A 16,276-nucleotide genomic window follows, 5' to 3' on the forward strand; every position below is an offset into this window, starting at 1 on the left:
GAACCTGAGTGTACTGTAGCTCTCTGGCCCTCAAAAATCAGAGGAATCGTCATTTCATCCAAACAGCCAAGTAGATTAAATATTTTAAAGACAATAAATACAAATCTAATAATTAGTTTTTCATTAATTAAAAACAAGGGAGAATGAAATTCAATAATTTTCATTGATATGCACTTTATATTTAAATTTCATACACAATGACACACAGTAGCTTAATAAAAAGCATTATTTACCTTCAAATGTTTTTACTGTGCAAAGCTACTTCACGAACTCATTTTTGAAACCCCAGATGAACATTACATAATACTAAATTATTACTGTGGGACATGTCAGGTTGATTATTATAATATAATGCTAAATTATCATTATTTTTCTGATTATCAGATTTGCATTATACAAAAGTAATATATTGCTGTCCTGTTTACTTCAACTTCACAAGGAGCTTTTATTTAGACAGAAAAGGCAATGTGCATTTGACAGTATACAATGTTCTGCATTTCCTGAAACGCTGTAATCTCCTCCTTTTCTGTTATTCTGTGCCACGCTTGTAGATTTGTGTAATAACTAGTAACTGTTACTAATGTTTGGAATTGTGTGAATGCTTGAACCAGCATTACTTTGATTTCACAATGCACATGAACTGATCTGAGAGCACCTTGTTTATCTGTCTTTAAATCACAGCCTTTTGTGATTAATAATCACATATGACAAACTTGCCATTTTGATGTTATTTTGTTTAATTGTGCAGCCCTGAACGATTGTGAAATTAGTCTACTGATGCACCCTTTATGAAACTTGATGGCCAAATTAAAGCACATTAAAATCATCGATCTATTCACAATATTGGTCAATTTTACATCGTCAGCAAAATTCTCGATTATATAGTTAATATTCAGTATATCGCTTAGCCCTACTACAGACCTATATTGGCTATGAAAGACACCCTGTATCGGTCAACCACTAGGTGTGTTCTGATAGACCGATGTATAAATTAGGCTGATTATTCATCCAAAATTATCGAATTGGCAGATGTGCATACTTTGATGTTCAGACTTCTGAAAATTGCCCAAGCAGGGACAGTTATTGGACGCTAATCTCAAAATTTAAGAATAAAGTGTCAAATATATCAGCACTACACACAATACAACACACCATTCACAACCGTGCACATTGAGACCAAGAAGGAATAGGATTGAGAGAGACAGAGATCCTGACATAAAACTGAGATTGAGGCATAGCTGTTCTTAGTTGCAACAGCATCTTTAAGTTTTTATTTTCTCTTAAACCTGCGTCCGTTTCCTCCATAGAGCCTGAACATTTTCCAAATGCATAAGCTGTAAACTGTGCAGGCCTGAGCTAAACCCAGCGAACTTAAAACATTAGACAAATGTTTGGTGCCTCCCTCCTCCTCATGCTCTCTAAATGCAGAGCTGCACTCTTGGCCGTGTGTGTTCCTTTGTTCACTCGAGTGTCTGTGTCTGTCTAGTGAAGTGAGCTCTCCTTATCTGAGACCAGCGCTGGCACTGATCAACCTCTCTCGTGTGTGTGTGTGTGTGTGTGTGTACACACGTTTATACTACACTGTGGGGACCAAATGTCCCCCACAAGTATAGTAAAACCTGAGATCACCTACCTTGTGGGGCCCAGCCAGCGGTCCCCATGAGGGAAATGGCTTATTAAACCTACTAAATGCAAAAAAAGTTTCTGTGAGGGTTAGGTTTGGGATAGAAATTATCATTAGATCTATATAAAATCCATAAAATGCATGGAAGTCTATGGAGAGTCCCTACAATGATATAAAAACAAGTTTGTGTGTGTGTGTGTGTTAACAGATACCACTCATTTTCTTTTCGATCTGATACCAAGTCTTTTAGGCCAATATCGCTGATATCGACACCAATACAGATACCTCTACTGAATTGAATTTTTACGAATTCTCTGGATAAAATGAGTAACTTTTTTTATTACTTATTTTTTTAATATATTTATGGGCCTAAACAGAAAATTATTAGGCTGCTTTGTTTACACTTTAACAATTAGATAGTATAAGCCACATATAAAACCTCAAAATTAACCATAGATATTATTATATGGTTACTATTACTAAAACCAAGTTACAATATGGATACTACAGTAATGCTGTAGTAAAACCATGGTTAACTGTATCAAAACTTTGGTTACTGCCAAAAAAAAAAAAAAAAAAAGAACATGGTTACTACAGTTGTGGTTACTAGTCATGGTTAATACAATATTACTACAGTAAATCCATGGGTAGTTTTCATAAGGGTATCATTTATTAACGAGGATTAAAGATCATTATCAATGTTTCAACAACTCTGAATTTAAATAAACCTGTAAAAATGGTCAAACAAGCCCAATATAATACATGTCACGTCTAGGTTTGTCTTACTTAGTGTGAATAACTCCATATGCTGTTTTTCTGTCATTACCTCTGGAAAGCACTGCTCCCTCTTTGAACAAATGCTATGACTGAAAGGGTGAGCGCTGTCTGTGACAATACTGTATTTTAGCATTTTTGAGCATCAAGATGAGTGGAACAAAAAACTGTTCCGGTGCCATGCAACAATTCGCTAATATAATTATTTTTTTTTCACTTTGAAGCTTATGAGATTCATTCATATTCATGTAATCTAAATATTAAAATCACTTAAACAAAACTTTAGAATCTATATTTTTATGTGATATTCGATATTCTTGATTCCACATCAGTATTGGAAGTATCAATACTTAAGTATCGTTCCGCCCATCCCAAGTGTGTGTGCGCAGTGGTAGGCTCTCCTGCTCAGCTACCAGAGTTGGCATGGCAATCCCTCTCCCTAAATGCAAGACTAAACGCCTGTTTTTTGTGTCGGTGTGTGTGTGTTGTTGGCATGGTGCTGCAGGCTTCTACAGGCCGCCAAAGGCCTGGCGCCATGATGACATGATGTCAGTCGACCAGCTGGTAAGAGGGGTGATGTGCTCTGGCACGCAAGTGTGTGCACGTGCATGCCTACATTTACACACAACCTGAGAAAAGGAGCATGCTCTCTCACACACACACACAAACAAAAACAATAATTGACTTCACATGCACAATGTACAGATTAGTTGTTGACCAAACTGGGTTTTTAAATGGCCAATGCAGAAACTGATGTCTAAAGAGCTATTTACAGATATTTAAAAAGAGTTGTACATTGAATGATTAATGAAACCAACTAAGCAAAATGCTTAATTTACACAACATTTACTAAATTCAAAAATGAACATAAAAAATGTGCATTGACTGACAGTGGATTTTGAAATTGACACTAGGTAGAAAGACCATTTCTGTTAATCAATTCATCGGGCATAGTTCTCAGCCAATGCAATCTATGAAATATATATATATATAAATACATATATAAATACATTTACAGATTTTCATCCAATCAAATGATCTATAGAATTAAACTGTCCCTTAACCAGCAAATAAACAGCAAATGGCAAATCATGGTTGATGCCTGTGAAATAAACTAAGGGTACTGGCTACAGTGTTGACTTTCACAAATTCTTTTGTCATAATTTCTTCAGTCTTTGACAAAAATGATCAGTCAATATTTCGACATTTCAGAATCCTTTCATTTTAATCCATTTTACCTAGACAAGAATGCATTACATTATAGTCGATGAAAATTACATTTTAGTTGACAGTACCTGTTTAAAACAATAAAAACACTTAAGGAACTGTAACAGACCATAATTAAAGGGGTTAAAAAGACCAAACTTTTATTAAAATTCCTTGAGGTTCAATATAACATTAGTAGTGTTTTTGCACAAAAAAAGTCATATATTTGTAAAACACGATCATTTTTCCACCCTCATTCTGCACCTCTGTCAGAAACACTAGGTTTTGGTTCTGCTTCTCCTTTAAAGGTGCACTCAGTAATTTTTTCCTCATTAAAAAAGTTTAAGACATGAATTGTAATTTTGCAATCTGTAGTAAATCATGACCACTCACATTCAAATGAAGACTCCAGTCATATCAGTAACCTTATAAATGCAGTTTTATTTTACATGCAGGGCTTCCGCAAATGGAGGCTGCCATATTAGAATCAAACGACCAGCCAAATACTACTCGCTTAATCTCAGTAACCATCCTGTTATTTGACACTTTCACTCAATGATTCAAGTAATCATGTCTGACTCTGAATACTACATTTATACAATGCCATCCGACATTGATTTTAAATGATGCTACATCCAAGCCACTAGGTTTCAGTGTGAGTCCAAGATGACACAAAGACAAAAGTTACTGAGTGCACCTTTAAGACTTGACAGTAAACGACCACTGTTATGTTTGACTGACCTGCTCTCTCCTTGCCGCAGTCAGGTCCATAGGGGGATGCTATAATCGCTAAATAAGTTTGAAAGGATTCAAAAGAATCAAAGTGAAATAATATTTCTGTAACATCAAATACAAATGTTTTTTTGATGCACCAATCACTGCTGCTGTAAGCCCCAAGTAGCCACAAACTTTATATCTGCTCTTACTTTAGGCAGTTTTCTACAAAATTAGAAATTTTTTACTTGTCTGTGAGCTAGCTTGTGTGAATAAACCAATATCTTAGATGTCCAAAACAAAATACGCAGTCCAGATTGAGCTTCTAGTCCACTCAGAGGCCAAGATATTTGATGAAACAATGGGTGGTGCATGAACTGAAAATTAGACTGAATGTCTATGAATGAGCACATCTGTGAGGGCTAAAATGTATTTAGAGCACTACCTGCATTTCAGATCTGTTTATTGTGATGGAAGGTGATAGGAAAAACTATTTTTTATAGTACTTGCTACCATCCAGTTCAATGAATTAAGACCTGTTAAAAGGGAGATAAAATGAACAGAACCAGAATTACATGCTTACAAAGTTAAGACAACAACAACAACAACAACAAAAAATCTTATGTTCATCATAAGATTGTAAACATATACAATATTATTTATGAATAATTGGAGTCTTTTTTTCTATTTGAGAAGTTTTCTAAATAATGAGACCAAATTTTTGCAATTAGTCCACAGTGTGTGTAAATGGTGAGCTTTTAAATTTGAGTGTGAAAAATTGCAGGTGGCAGCCCAAAAATGCAGATTAAAGGGTTAATATGCATTAAAGTCTCCCCTAATTTGTAGTGAGGGCTAGACTGAATATGCAGACGCTAACGTGAGACACTTTTTTCTGTACAGGTTATAAACACTGTATTTTTGCTTGCCAGGAAACACACACAAACTCCAACCAAATAACACAAATTCAGGTCCATTTAGCAAGCTGGCACACAGACCCCACACACACACACTTATGAACTGGCACACAGATGCACTGGCACAAACTGCTATTGGCGTGGAGGGTGCAAGCTGGAAAGAGGCTTCAGAGGCTGAAACTGTGAACACACACACATAAACATACACACACACACCAAAAACCAGATTAGTGACACAGCTTTGGGTCAGCAGTACCCCCAACCATCACCCTATACTAGTAAGAGGCTCGAAAGGAGAGAAATCTACCTAGTTAACACTTGATTTCAAGAGAATGAGAAATTGGGAGGGAAATTGGGAGCAGCGGTTAGTGCATGTAATCCAGACACTGAATCTTGGTGCTAATGTGGTTGACACAGGTTTGAGTCCAGTCCACAAAATGTCTTTATCCAATTCCCTTTTCTGTTCAGTGGGGGTTTGGAATGGAGAACAGTTTTCGTATTTCTTATTCCGTAGCGTTCCTAATAAAGTTCTCAGTGAGTGTGGATTATATATGTATACACAGTTGTGCTCAAGTTTGCATGCCCTGGCAGAAATTGTGAAATTTTGGCATTGATTTTGAAAATATGACTGATCATGCAAAAAAGTATTTTATTTAAGGATAGTGATCACATGAAGCCATTTATTATCACATAGTTGTTTGGCTCCTTTTTAACCACCCAAATGGCCCTGATCAAAAGTTTACATACCTTTGAATGTTTGGCCTTGTTACAGACACACAAGGTGACACACACAGGTTTAAATGGGAATTAAAGGTTAATTTCCCACACCTGTGACTTTTTAAATTGCAATTAGTGTCTGTGTATAAATAGTCAATGAGTTTGTGGATGCACTGAGCAGGTTAGATACTGAGCCATGGGGAGCAGAAAAGAACTGTTAAAAGACCTGCATAACAAGGTAATGGAACTTTATAAAGATTGAAAAGGATATAAAAAGATATCCAAAGCCTTGAAAATGCCAGTCAGTACTGTTCAATCACTTATTAAGAAGTGGAAAATTCGGGGATCTCTTGATACCAAGCCAAGGTCAGGTAGACCAAGAAAGATTTCAGCCACAACTGCCAGAAGAATTGTTCAGGATACAAAGAAAAACCCACAGGTAACCTCAGGAGAAATACAGGCTGCTCTGGAAAAAGATGGTGTGGTTGTTTCAAGGAGCACAATACGACGATACTTGAACAAAAATGAGCTGCATGGTCGAGATGCCAGAAAGAAGCCTTTACTGCACCAATGCCACAAAAAAGCCCGGTTACAATATGCCCGACAACACCTTGACACGCCTCACAGCTTCTGGCACACTGTAATTTGGAGTGACGAGACCAAAATAGAGTTTTATGGTCACAACCACAAGCGCTTTGTTTGGAGAGGGGTCAACAAGGCCTATAGTGAAAAGAATACCATCCCCACTGTGAAGCATGGTGGTGGCTCACTGATGTTTTGTGGGGGTGTGAGCTCTAAAGGCACGGAGAATCTTGTGAAAATTGATGGCAAGATGAATGCAGCATGTTATCAGAAAATACTGGCAGACAATTTGCATTCTTCTGCACGAAAGCTGCGCATGGGATGCTCTTGGACTTTCCAGCACGACAATGACCCTAAGCACAAGGCCAAGTTGACCCTCCAGTGGTTACAGCAGAAAAGGGTGAAGGTTCTGGAGTGGCCATCACAGTCTCCTGACCTTAATATCATCGAGCCACTCTGGGGAGATCTCAAACATGCGGTTCATGCAAGATGACCAAAGACGTCGCATGACCTGGAGGCATTTGGCCAAGACGAATGGGCTGCAAGACCACCTGCAAGAATTCGGGTCCTCATAGACAACTATTACAAAAGACTGCACACTGTCATTGATGCTAAAGGGGGCAATACACAGTATTAAGAACCAAAAGGTATGCAGACTTTTGAACAGGGGTTATTTCATTTTTTTTCTTTGTTGCCATGTTTTGTTCTATGATTGTGCCATTCTGTTATATATATATTTATTAGGGTTGATACGATACCAACCCTGGTACCTCGGCATTAATATACTAAATCTATACTTGTAACAAATATAGCCTAAATAACTGATGAAATTACACAGAAATGGACTTGATTAAAAGAAAGGCATAAAGTCTTGCAGTTACAAACTCTGTGTTTTCCGTATTACATGTTTCCATAATGTGTTAAATAGCATGTTTACTAGCATGTGAGGTTACTTCCCTCATAATTATAAAAAAAGTACTTAAAATATGTTTAATTAAATAAATAATTTTTAAAAAACAGCACAGCCCTTAAAGCTGGTCTACATTCTTCTGACAATGTGGACAGAACACTGAACTAAAAACACTCTTGACAGTGTTTCCCGTACCACTGTACAGCACAAGTTGCCTGAATCTAAAGAACCACAGCAAAATAAATTATATTTTTGTTGGAATGTGAGCTTCTTGTCAGAACTGAAGCAACAAGGACAACACACTGACTTCGCTGGTTGCATGCAACAACAAATATACAGCACAACCAGCACGATTCACGAAATAATGACTCTTATTAACAGGTTCTTTGTAGGGCTTTCAGGATTACTCTATTTAAAAATAAATTTGATTAGAAAATTGCAGAATCGACAAATCAAAAATAAGGCGGAGGTTAATAATCATTTTCATATTACCCGATTAATCATAATAATCATTAGAGTACTCGATATAAAAAATAATCGTTATAAATAAAAAAATAATAATAAATAAATACAACAGTAGGTACCCAGGTTAAACGGGTTCGGAATGACATGAAGGGCGAGCAAATGATGGCAAAAATGTTATTTTTTGGTTAACTATACCATTAAATGGAACTCCATAGCTGTACCAGGATACATCTCCAACAAAGCTAGAGCATTATCATGGTGGTGCCATTCAACAAAACATTGAAATTACGGTTATAGCATGTCTTACAAATATTATAATGCCATGGGGCTTCGTTCAGTCAGCATTCCTCTGAAGACCAAGAGGCCAGTGGGCAGCACTGCAAGAGAAAAAAGACTTGCAGAGGAAACCATTTGCAATCTATTAACAAAAGAGAATCAGTCAATCAATGTCCTGCTAAAACTACTGAGAGGCCAACACAGATGCAAGTGTTTTAATGACTTTAAATGTTCTCAAAAGGTAAAAATAAAAGCCACTTTTTAGCTCACACTGAAAAGCCTTACAAACACTCGATCTACATTTACACATGCAAATTCCATTTCTCCAGGACATGCTGGCTGATTTTAGACAAGCAACCTGTTTGTTTGCTTCCACATTATGCAAAACGAGCATTTGGATTTTGACACATTTTCCAGTGAATTCAGAAGCTTTCCAGATGACCATAAATCAAGGTAATCTATCTAAAGTTTAATGGAATAGTTCACCCAAAAATCAAAATTCTCTCCTAATTTAATCACCTTTCATTCCAAACCCATTAAGACTTTTTGAAAAACTGTTACGCTGCTCTTTCCCATACAGTGAATGTAAACAGTGACTGAGGCTAAAATTATGCTCAAATCTTCTTTTGTGTTCAACAGAAGAAATTCATGCAGAACAATCCATTTTCATTTTTGGGTGAACTATCCCTTGAACTAAATGGCAACTATTATAAACTTGGGAATTTAAAACTGACCCATGAAAATGGGAATTTAAAAGTTTGTCAATAACAAATGACACGCATAGGGTAAAAGATGTAACCCTGGCAACAGGACGTACAGTAAAGGATGACTAGCTACAGTTAAAAGGCAGGATTTCCGTTGTGGCCAGTGGGTTTATAAAATCCTTGTGCACATTTCTCAAAATCACATTTAATTATAAACTAGCAGGAACTGCAAACCACAAACTAACACACACAGAACAGAGCTGTTCAGCTTGTAGTCCAAAAACCCGAACGAGAATTCGCCATGGGTTCCCTCGGGATTATCGACATTACTTGACAATACATGGACGTTTTGTTCTACAACATAAATAACACACCGTCATACCTCAAACGTGAATTCTGAAGCTGTATTGAATTACATACTATTTTTTATTTTTTAAACACACGGCGGCTTCAAAATTCACATTTGAGGTATGAAAGGGTGTAATATATGTTGTAGAACAAAAACATCCACCTATCCCAAAGTAATGTTTACCAAAGACCTTATTTAACTCATAGGTTCAAAAACCTCATTATAAAAACCCATAGGAAAATCCAGAGTGATCCCATGGTGAATCAGACTTTCGGGTTCACCTACAAATTAATGTCATGGCTGAACAGCTCTACTGGACGGTAGAGGACAGTACTAATCAAAGAGCATGCAAAAGTACAAGCCATTGCAAGGACACTGCATAAAATTCAAACAAAACCCATCCATAGACATAGACACGCGCCATTTTCACAATGAATATTCCAGACTAAGAAACTTTTTTTCAATTGAAAACACACATTAATGGCCATTACATTGGCAATGAGCAGCACTGGAAGGCGGCAGCAATGATTACAGGTTGGCATTCGGTGTGTATTTGAGACAGTATACAGAGCATCCAACCCAATTTCCCAGGGTTCCAACTTTCTCACATATAAACTCCATTGGAGTTTAATTCCATTGGTTTTATCAGATGCATTCAAAAACAGCTGGTCGGTTTGCAACGGAATGGAACAGAACGCAGGGGTCACGAGATGCATTTTTAAATGTTGGACTATTTGTAGCTTGATGTAGTGTCAAAAACTTGTGGCGGACACTCAAAAAAACAACACGAAACGCAATAGTCTGAATGAGTATGTTTAAAGACCCAACTTTTCCACAAGGGTTTTACCGTGCAAACTGTCCAACAGCTAAAACACAGCACACCAAGTAAATCACCACCACAAAAGGTCAAAACTAAAACAATATACGAAAAAAATCTAAACAAACAAGCCAATTAATTAAAGGAATAGTTCACCCAAAAATGAAAATTTGCTGATAATTTACTCACCCTCAGGCCATCCAAGATGTATCTGAGTTTCTTTCTTCATCAAAACAGAATTTAAGACTTTTAGGATTTCATTTCAGGCCTCCTCCTTTAATCAATGCAAGTGAATGTACTCCATTTGGTTCAAAATGCATATTTAGGGTGCATCAAAATAATCCACACAAATCCAGTCGACAAATAAAGTTCTTCTGAACCCAAACGATTGATTATTTTTTAGAAACAAAACAATACTTATATACTTTTTAACTACAAATGTTCACTTCCATACATTCGTGGAGGAGGCAGGAAGCGCGTCATTGTTTACAAGAGGAGCGCTGTACAAAAGTTTAATTGTCTTTGCTGTAGATTTGTATAAGTGTATTGTTCAAAATGGTCGTTTGACATGTGTATCCTGGATGCTTCAACCTTCAGAAACCCCAAAGAAAATGCACGCTGGGAAAAATATTAACTTTTCATGAGCGACTGAAGCTCTGGCTTATCGTGCTGAACCTGGATATCAGTACACCCCTACATTCTTTCCAATATTGGAGGGTGTGCAGTGAACATTTTACCCCTGAGGATTTCAGACCATCGAAAGAAACGAAGTGTTGATATCTGAATTCATCGGCTGTTCCCGTACTGTTTTTCTAGCGAACTCAGTTATGTATGAAAACTGTCATTGTCACGCCTCCCTCGGGCTCTGCACCTCCCTCAGCGCTCCGTAATTCACCGCACCTGCACTCAATTCACTCGCTCATCACTGCCTGCATAAATAAGTTTGTGAAGCTTCTCTTATTTGTGATATCACTTGTACCATTGATCTCACTGTGTAAACCCTGTAAATCTCAGTGAAACCATGTACGAGAGCGTTTACTAACTACAACTTGTGTGGCTTGAATTACTGACAGTCATATAGCCTATATATTTCTGCTAAAGAAAAAGCAAATAGATAATGCAACGGCATTGCTCCGAAATAAAGGATGGTTATTTACTGCAGTAATGTTTTTTTTTTTATTATTATTATTATTTGGAAATTATATTTTATATTGTTTTGAAATTGTTTTGGACTGTTTTGGTTGGTTTCTCTTGTAAACAATAATGCACTTCCTGCCTCTTCCTCCACGTGACGCGTGACCTTACCAATGTGTGGATTATTTTGATGCACCCTAAATATGCATTATGGACCGTCAAAAAATGGAGTACATTCACTTGCACTGTATAAAGGAGGAGGCCTGAAATGAAATCCTAAAAATCTTAAATTCTGTTTTGATGAAGAAAGAAACTTGGATGGCCTGAGGGTGAGTAAATTATCAGCAAATTTTCATCTTTGGGTGAACTATTCCATTAACTGTTGGACAACTAGTTAACTATTCTGGCCCATCCTTACACCAGGTTCTGCCCTGGCAGAAAATAACTAATATACCCTACTTTCTAGTCACTAGAAACATTTGTATGGCCATTACGATTTGTAAAAATACTTTTCTGTACCTTACAAACACCAACTTTCACATCCACACAAATAAAACACAAAGTCATCCCTACCCACTCATATACTGACATGTAAAGTACTATCCTATACCATACATTTTGTAAAACTGCATCTCAGACAGTCCTGCCCCCCAAAAAATTCCATTGGCTGAGCCAACGTTGCTGTCAAACTGGTCGGGATGAAATAAAAAGAGAAATGATTTGAATGCACCACAAAGCCACATTGTGGTTTATGAAATATGTAATAAATGTTTTTGTTTTTTTTATTACATTTCAACAATGATTTACACACCTTCAAAAAACAAAACAAAAACTACATTTTCTAGTCAAGTCAATTTGGAGTATTTGTGATTTCAAACCAAAAAAAAAAAAACTTGAAACTAAATGCCAATAATTAGTCTTTTGTTAGCACATTTCCAAACAAATTTCTCAGTTCTAAATGTAGGCATTTATGTTTGGCCAAAAGAAAGCTGTAGCATCAGTCCCCTCTGGGCATATCACAACCATGGCCAAGTCTGCGATATGGAATAACGTGAGCATTTTCTAAGAATGAGAAATGGAAAGACAATGAAAGACACTGTAAAACTGCATCATATTATTGTTTTTTTTTTCATAAACCCTCTTTTAGGGATGCTCCGATCGAAAGGCCACCTATCGGTATCGGCCGATATTCACTCCCTATGACTCAACCGGTGGACTCACAATTTGGCCGAACACCCATGACCTTAAAAGACGTGTTGCTCTTTTAAGACTTTAGTATCACTGTCAGGTGTGTGGGGAAATCTAGCTTAATGTTGTATGACAAAAAACTTGATTCTGCAGTTAAGAACGACACAGTGTATGAAAAACGTGTGTACAGTATATGCCCTTTCACACGCGACACAAGGGGAAAGCGATGCAGTCTTTATTTTTGTCCGCATTGGCGGTGGGCATAGGTCTCGTAATAATAAAGTGGGCTGCAAGATGAGGCATAATTTAAATAAATTGTGTGTTCCCCACAATATAGTAATGAAGAATAATAATTAAATGAAAGTGACAATGAATAAATAACCATATCTGTAACATTAAGTTTAATCACACCTATCAGTTATCAGTTTGACTTCATTTTGACACTAAGCCACATTCTTTACAGGGCTATCTATTCTAACATAGAGAATATTTTGTGTAAGCCTACTTGTTTTTAAGGCCTATTTAAAAATGTATATTTTTGTGTTTGTTTATTTGAATATTAATTAACCAATATACCGTATTTTTGTCAGCAAAAACTAGGAAACTGCTACGGTATTACCAACAAGATAAATGAGTTAACGGTGACAGTGAGCAGAAAGCTTATATAGAACAGGTTATGATAGATTTCCTGATAAAATGTTAACCGATCAAATCGGAAAAATGTATCAACCCATGAGATGACAAGAAAATCAGTATCGGCTGTAATAATCCTGATAGAAGCATCTCTACTCTCTTATAAACTGACTTTCACATAACTGGCATGTTTAAATGTAGCAGGTAAATTCCATACAAGGCTTTGTAACATTTAGACATCAGAGCTAAAATGCCCAACACTAAAGTTAAGAGCAAAAGGAATTTAAGCCTGCTATGTCTTAATAAATGACTGTAATATAAAACCTTGGCACAATCCTATGATACAACTAGATATTGTAGAGATATTGCATTTCTCCTAAACGCAACCTGTGAATACTCAATTGCTTCCTTACTGACTACAAAAAATGGATAATGTACAGTCAGATGGTCTTAACTGCAAAATAAACCCTCGCTGGGGGATCAGTGCACAAAGAGGAAGGGTTTGGTATCACTCTGAAGGGGTTTGTTTTGCAATATTTACCATCTGACTGTACATTATCACAAATAAAAATAAATAAATAAATGAATGGATATTAGACAAAAATGGACAAAACAAAATCTGAATTGAAACTTGTCCAGGGGTGCGTAACCACCATAGTACGATGTATCGTTGTAGAAATTAATTGTTCGAATCACGTTGGTTGAACTGCCGTTAATGACGTTACTCAGGGGGTTGAGTAATAACTTCCACAAATACTAAATTAAAATAACTCATTTAAATGTACACCAGAAAGCCACAATGCAAGAAAGCTGCTGAAGACACAAAAGCGGCATGCACTTTGTAATGCAACAACATTAACAAAACTTCTTCGTTAACAAACACAAAAGCCGTATTCTCTGATAGAAACAGTGTGTGATAAAGCACTTTTGTGTTTAATCCCTTATCAACTGCACTCGTGTTTACGTGACGTTTCAGAATGGTGCTTTCTGCAAAACCCCGGATAAAATAGTTTAATTAAATGCATGTAAACGTGGTCAAAGTCTTGACAGAATGAAAGACATATGGAATAAAAGATATAGAAGCCTCAGCGAAGTCAAATGATGTCCACACAGCAAACTAACAAGGAACTATGCTTCTAACCACAGGTGGATAGCTGTAGTTCCAACCACACAACTTTGCGATGCTGTTTGCGAATGTTCGTTGAAGCTGCGCTTTCGGGAAACATCAAATCGTTGAACTATGTTGGTAACAATGGAACTTGCTGCCATAGTTGGCCAACGATGCTTTTAGGAAACGTACCCCAGTTCTGATTCGAGAAAATCACTAGAAACTAGCACATTTATGTAGGAAACTGGTTGCCTGGGACAATGGTCAATTATACAGTTCAGCAGTCATTATTATACAAAAATATTTGACCGCAGAATGCCGCAACTTAATCAGAATCAAGTATTCCAGAGAAACTTGAAATAATAAATAAAAGTAGTCACGTCACCTAATGAGAATAGCCTTAATTTTAACTAAAATAATCTTTTTTTAAAAAATGGTGAAACATCACATTGTGTGCATTCATTTTGCCATTTATCTTACCTTGAACGACCCTCAGGTTTCAGAATGTCCAGTTCTCCCTCATCTGAAGAGTGTGCAAAATAATTTCCACTGTAAATAGTGAGTGTGAATTTGTGTGCGCCTCTTCTCTTGTAGATTAAACCAGTGAGCTCAGGAGATCTCAGACTCTATCCAAACACCTGTGAAGACAGAGAAAGAGCTTTCAGATCACAAAGCTACACAACAAAGCTAGAGGTAGACCAATATATTGGTTTTACCGATTAATCTGTGCCGATAGTTGCTTTTTGGAACTATTGGTTATCAGCAAATATCTATGCCGATGGTTGCAGAGTTTGTTTGTTTTTTTACAATCACGTGGGGATTTGCTGTATCTAAATCTTTCATACCTGACCATATTAATCCAGATTTTAATCCTCACTTCAACGCATATTTGTTATATTTATTAGAGTGTTTCCTTAAAGCGAAGGCATGCAAAGAACAATTTGACTATGGAAACATATCAGCACATACTGTACATCTTGTGAATAAAAACTTAAACCAAATCAATTTGGCAAATACTAAAATAGCTGTATCGGAGCCAAGTCTCCATTTCAAAATAAGAGCCCCTTGTGTGTTTTGGGCTTGATTAAAGTCCCATATTATGCACCAAATCGTAATTTTTTTTCTGGTCATTATTGGAATTTTGGTTGAACAATAAACTGCATTTGGATTTTATTAATTTTGTACTCTTGTAGCCTCTATGTCTGTGCCCGTCATATGGGGCTTTTCCACTGCACGGTACAGCCCGACTCTGCTCGCTTTTTGGGGGTTTTCCACTGTGGATAGTAACTGGCACATTTCTTAGTACCACCTCGGTCAAATTTCCAAGTGAGCCGAGCAGATACTAAATGTGACTTCAAAACCCTGCAGATCACTGATTGGTCAAAGAGAATCGTCACTCCCAGCATCACTGGATTTGCGACACAGGACATCAACCCGCTAGTTTTAAAGTTAGCAACAGCGACAGCAGTATTATTAGTTCAGAAAATGTCTGTGCGCAAAACCACACCGTGGTCAATAAACGAGGTGCAGATGTTCTTCTCGTTAGCGACGAATGAAACGACGTGAAACGAAAAAGACTTTCAGGAAGTGTCTCAGCTGTTGGCCGCACACAGCTACCAACGGACCTACCAACAGTGTAGGGAAAAGTAAAAAAAACTTAAGTGACTACAGAACCATCAAGGACCACAACAGCCGGAGTGGTTAAAACAGAAGAAAGTGGAAGTGGTTCGACCAAATGGACGCTATCTATGGCAATAGGCCGGCGAGCAATGGGAGGCAGAGTGCCCTGGACTCTGCGTTGTTGAAGTCCACAATGGAGGATGGTACGTTTTGTTAAGTTAACTCTATATTCTGCTTGAAAGCTTCACTTTTTTAGTTGACCAGCTACTGGAAAGCTTGCTTCTAAAACAACCAGGCCAATATAACTGTTACACTTGTGTAAAATCACCATGCAACAACTGCTTTATGCAGCACAATGAGCTAGTAGCTAACCGCTAGCAGTTGTGTTATTCTTTATGGTCAGTAATGTTTGTGTCGCGTTTAAGATGATGTTACGACAGTAGAGGCGGCGCAACTATGACCATCGGCCTATAATCCCATCCACGTTGAGGCGGCACTAAACTGCAGTGGAAAAGCAAGCTCAGAAAAGTAAAGCGAGCAG

The 16,276-nt window shown here is 37.2% G+C and overlaps 1 protein-coding gene across 4 annotated transcripts in view; it reads right to left on the minus strand.

Annotated features, from left to right (window-relative positions):
- The window catches only part of LOC127443525 (B-cell CLL/lymphoma 9 protein-like), a 164,930-nt gene that overhangs the window by 46,661 nt on the left and 101,993 nt on the right, over window positions 1-16,276 (minus strand). For all 4 annotated transcript variants that reach the window (XM_051702211.1, XM_051702212.1, XM_051702213.1 and 1 more), the window contains exon 2: window positions 14,596-14,753. The gene's annotated coding sequence lies outside the window, so the exon portion shown is untranslated. The remainder of the gene's footprint in view (window positions 1-14,595; window positions 14,754-16,276) is intronic.

The sequence above is a fragment of the Myxocyprinus asiaticus genome, chromosome 7 (genome assembly GCF_019703515.2).
Source record: "Myxocyprinus asiaticus isolate MX2 ecotype Aquarium Trade chromosome 7, UBuf_Myxa_2, whole genome shotgun sequence".
NCBI classification, from domain to species: Eukaryota; Metazoa; Chordata; class Actinopteri; order Cypriniformes; family Catostomidae; genus Myxocyprinus; species Myxocyprinus asiaticus.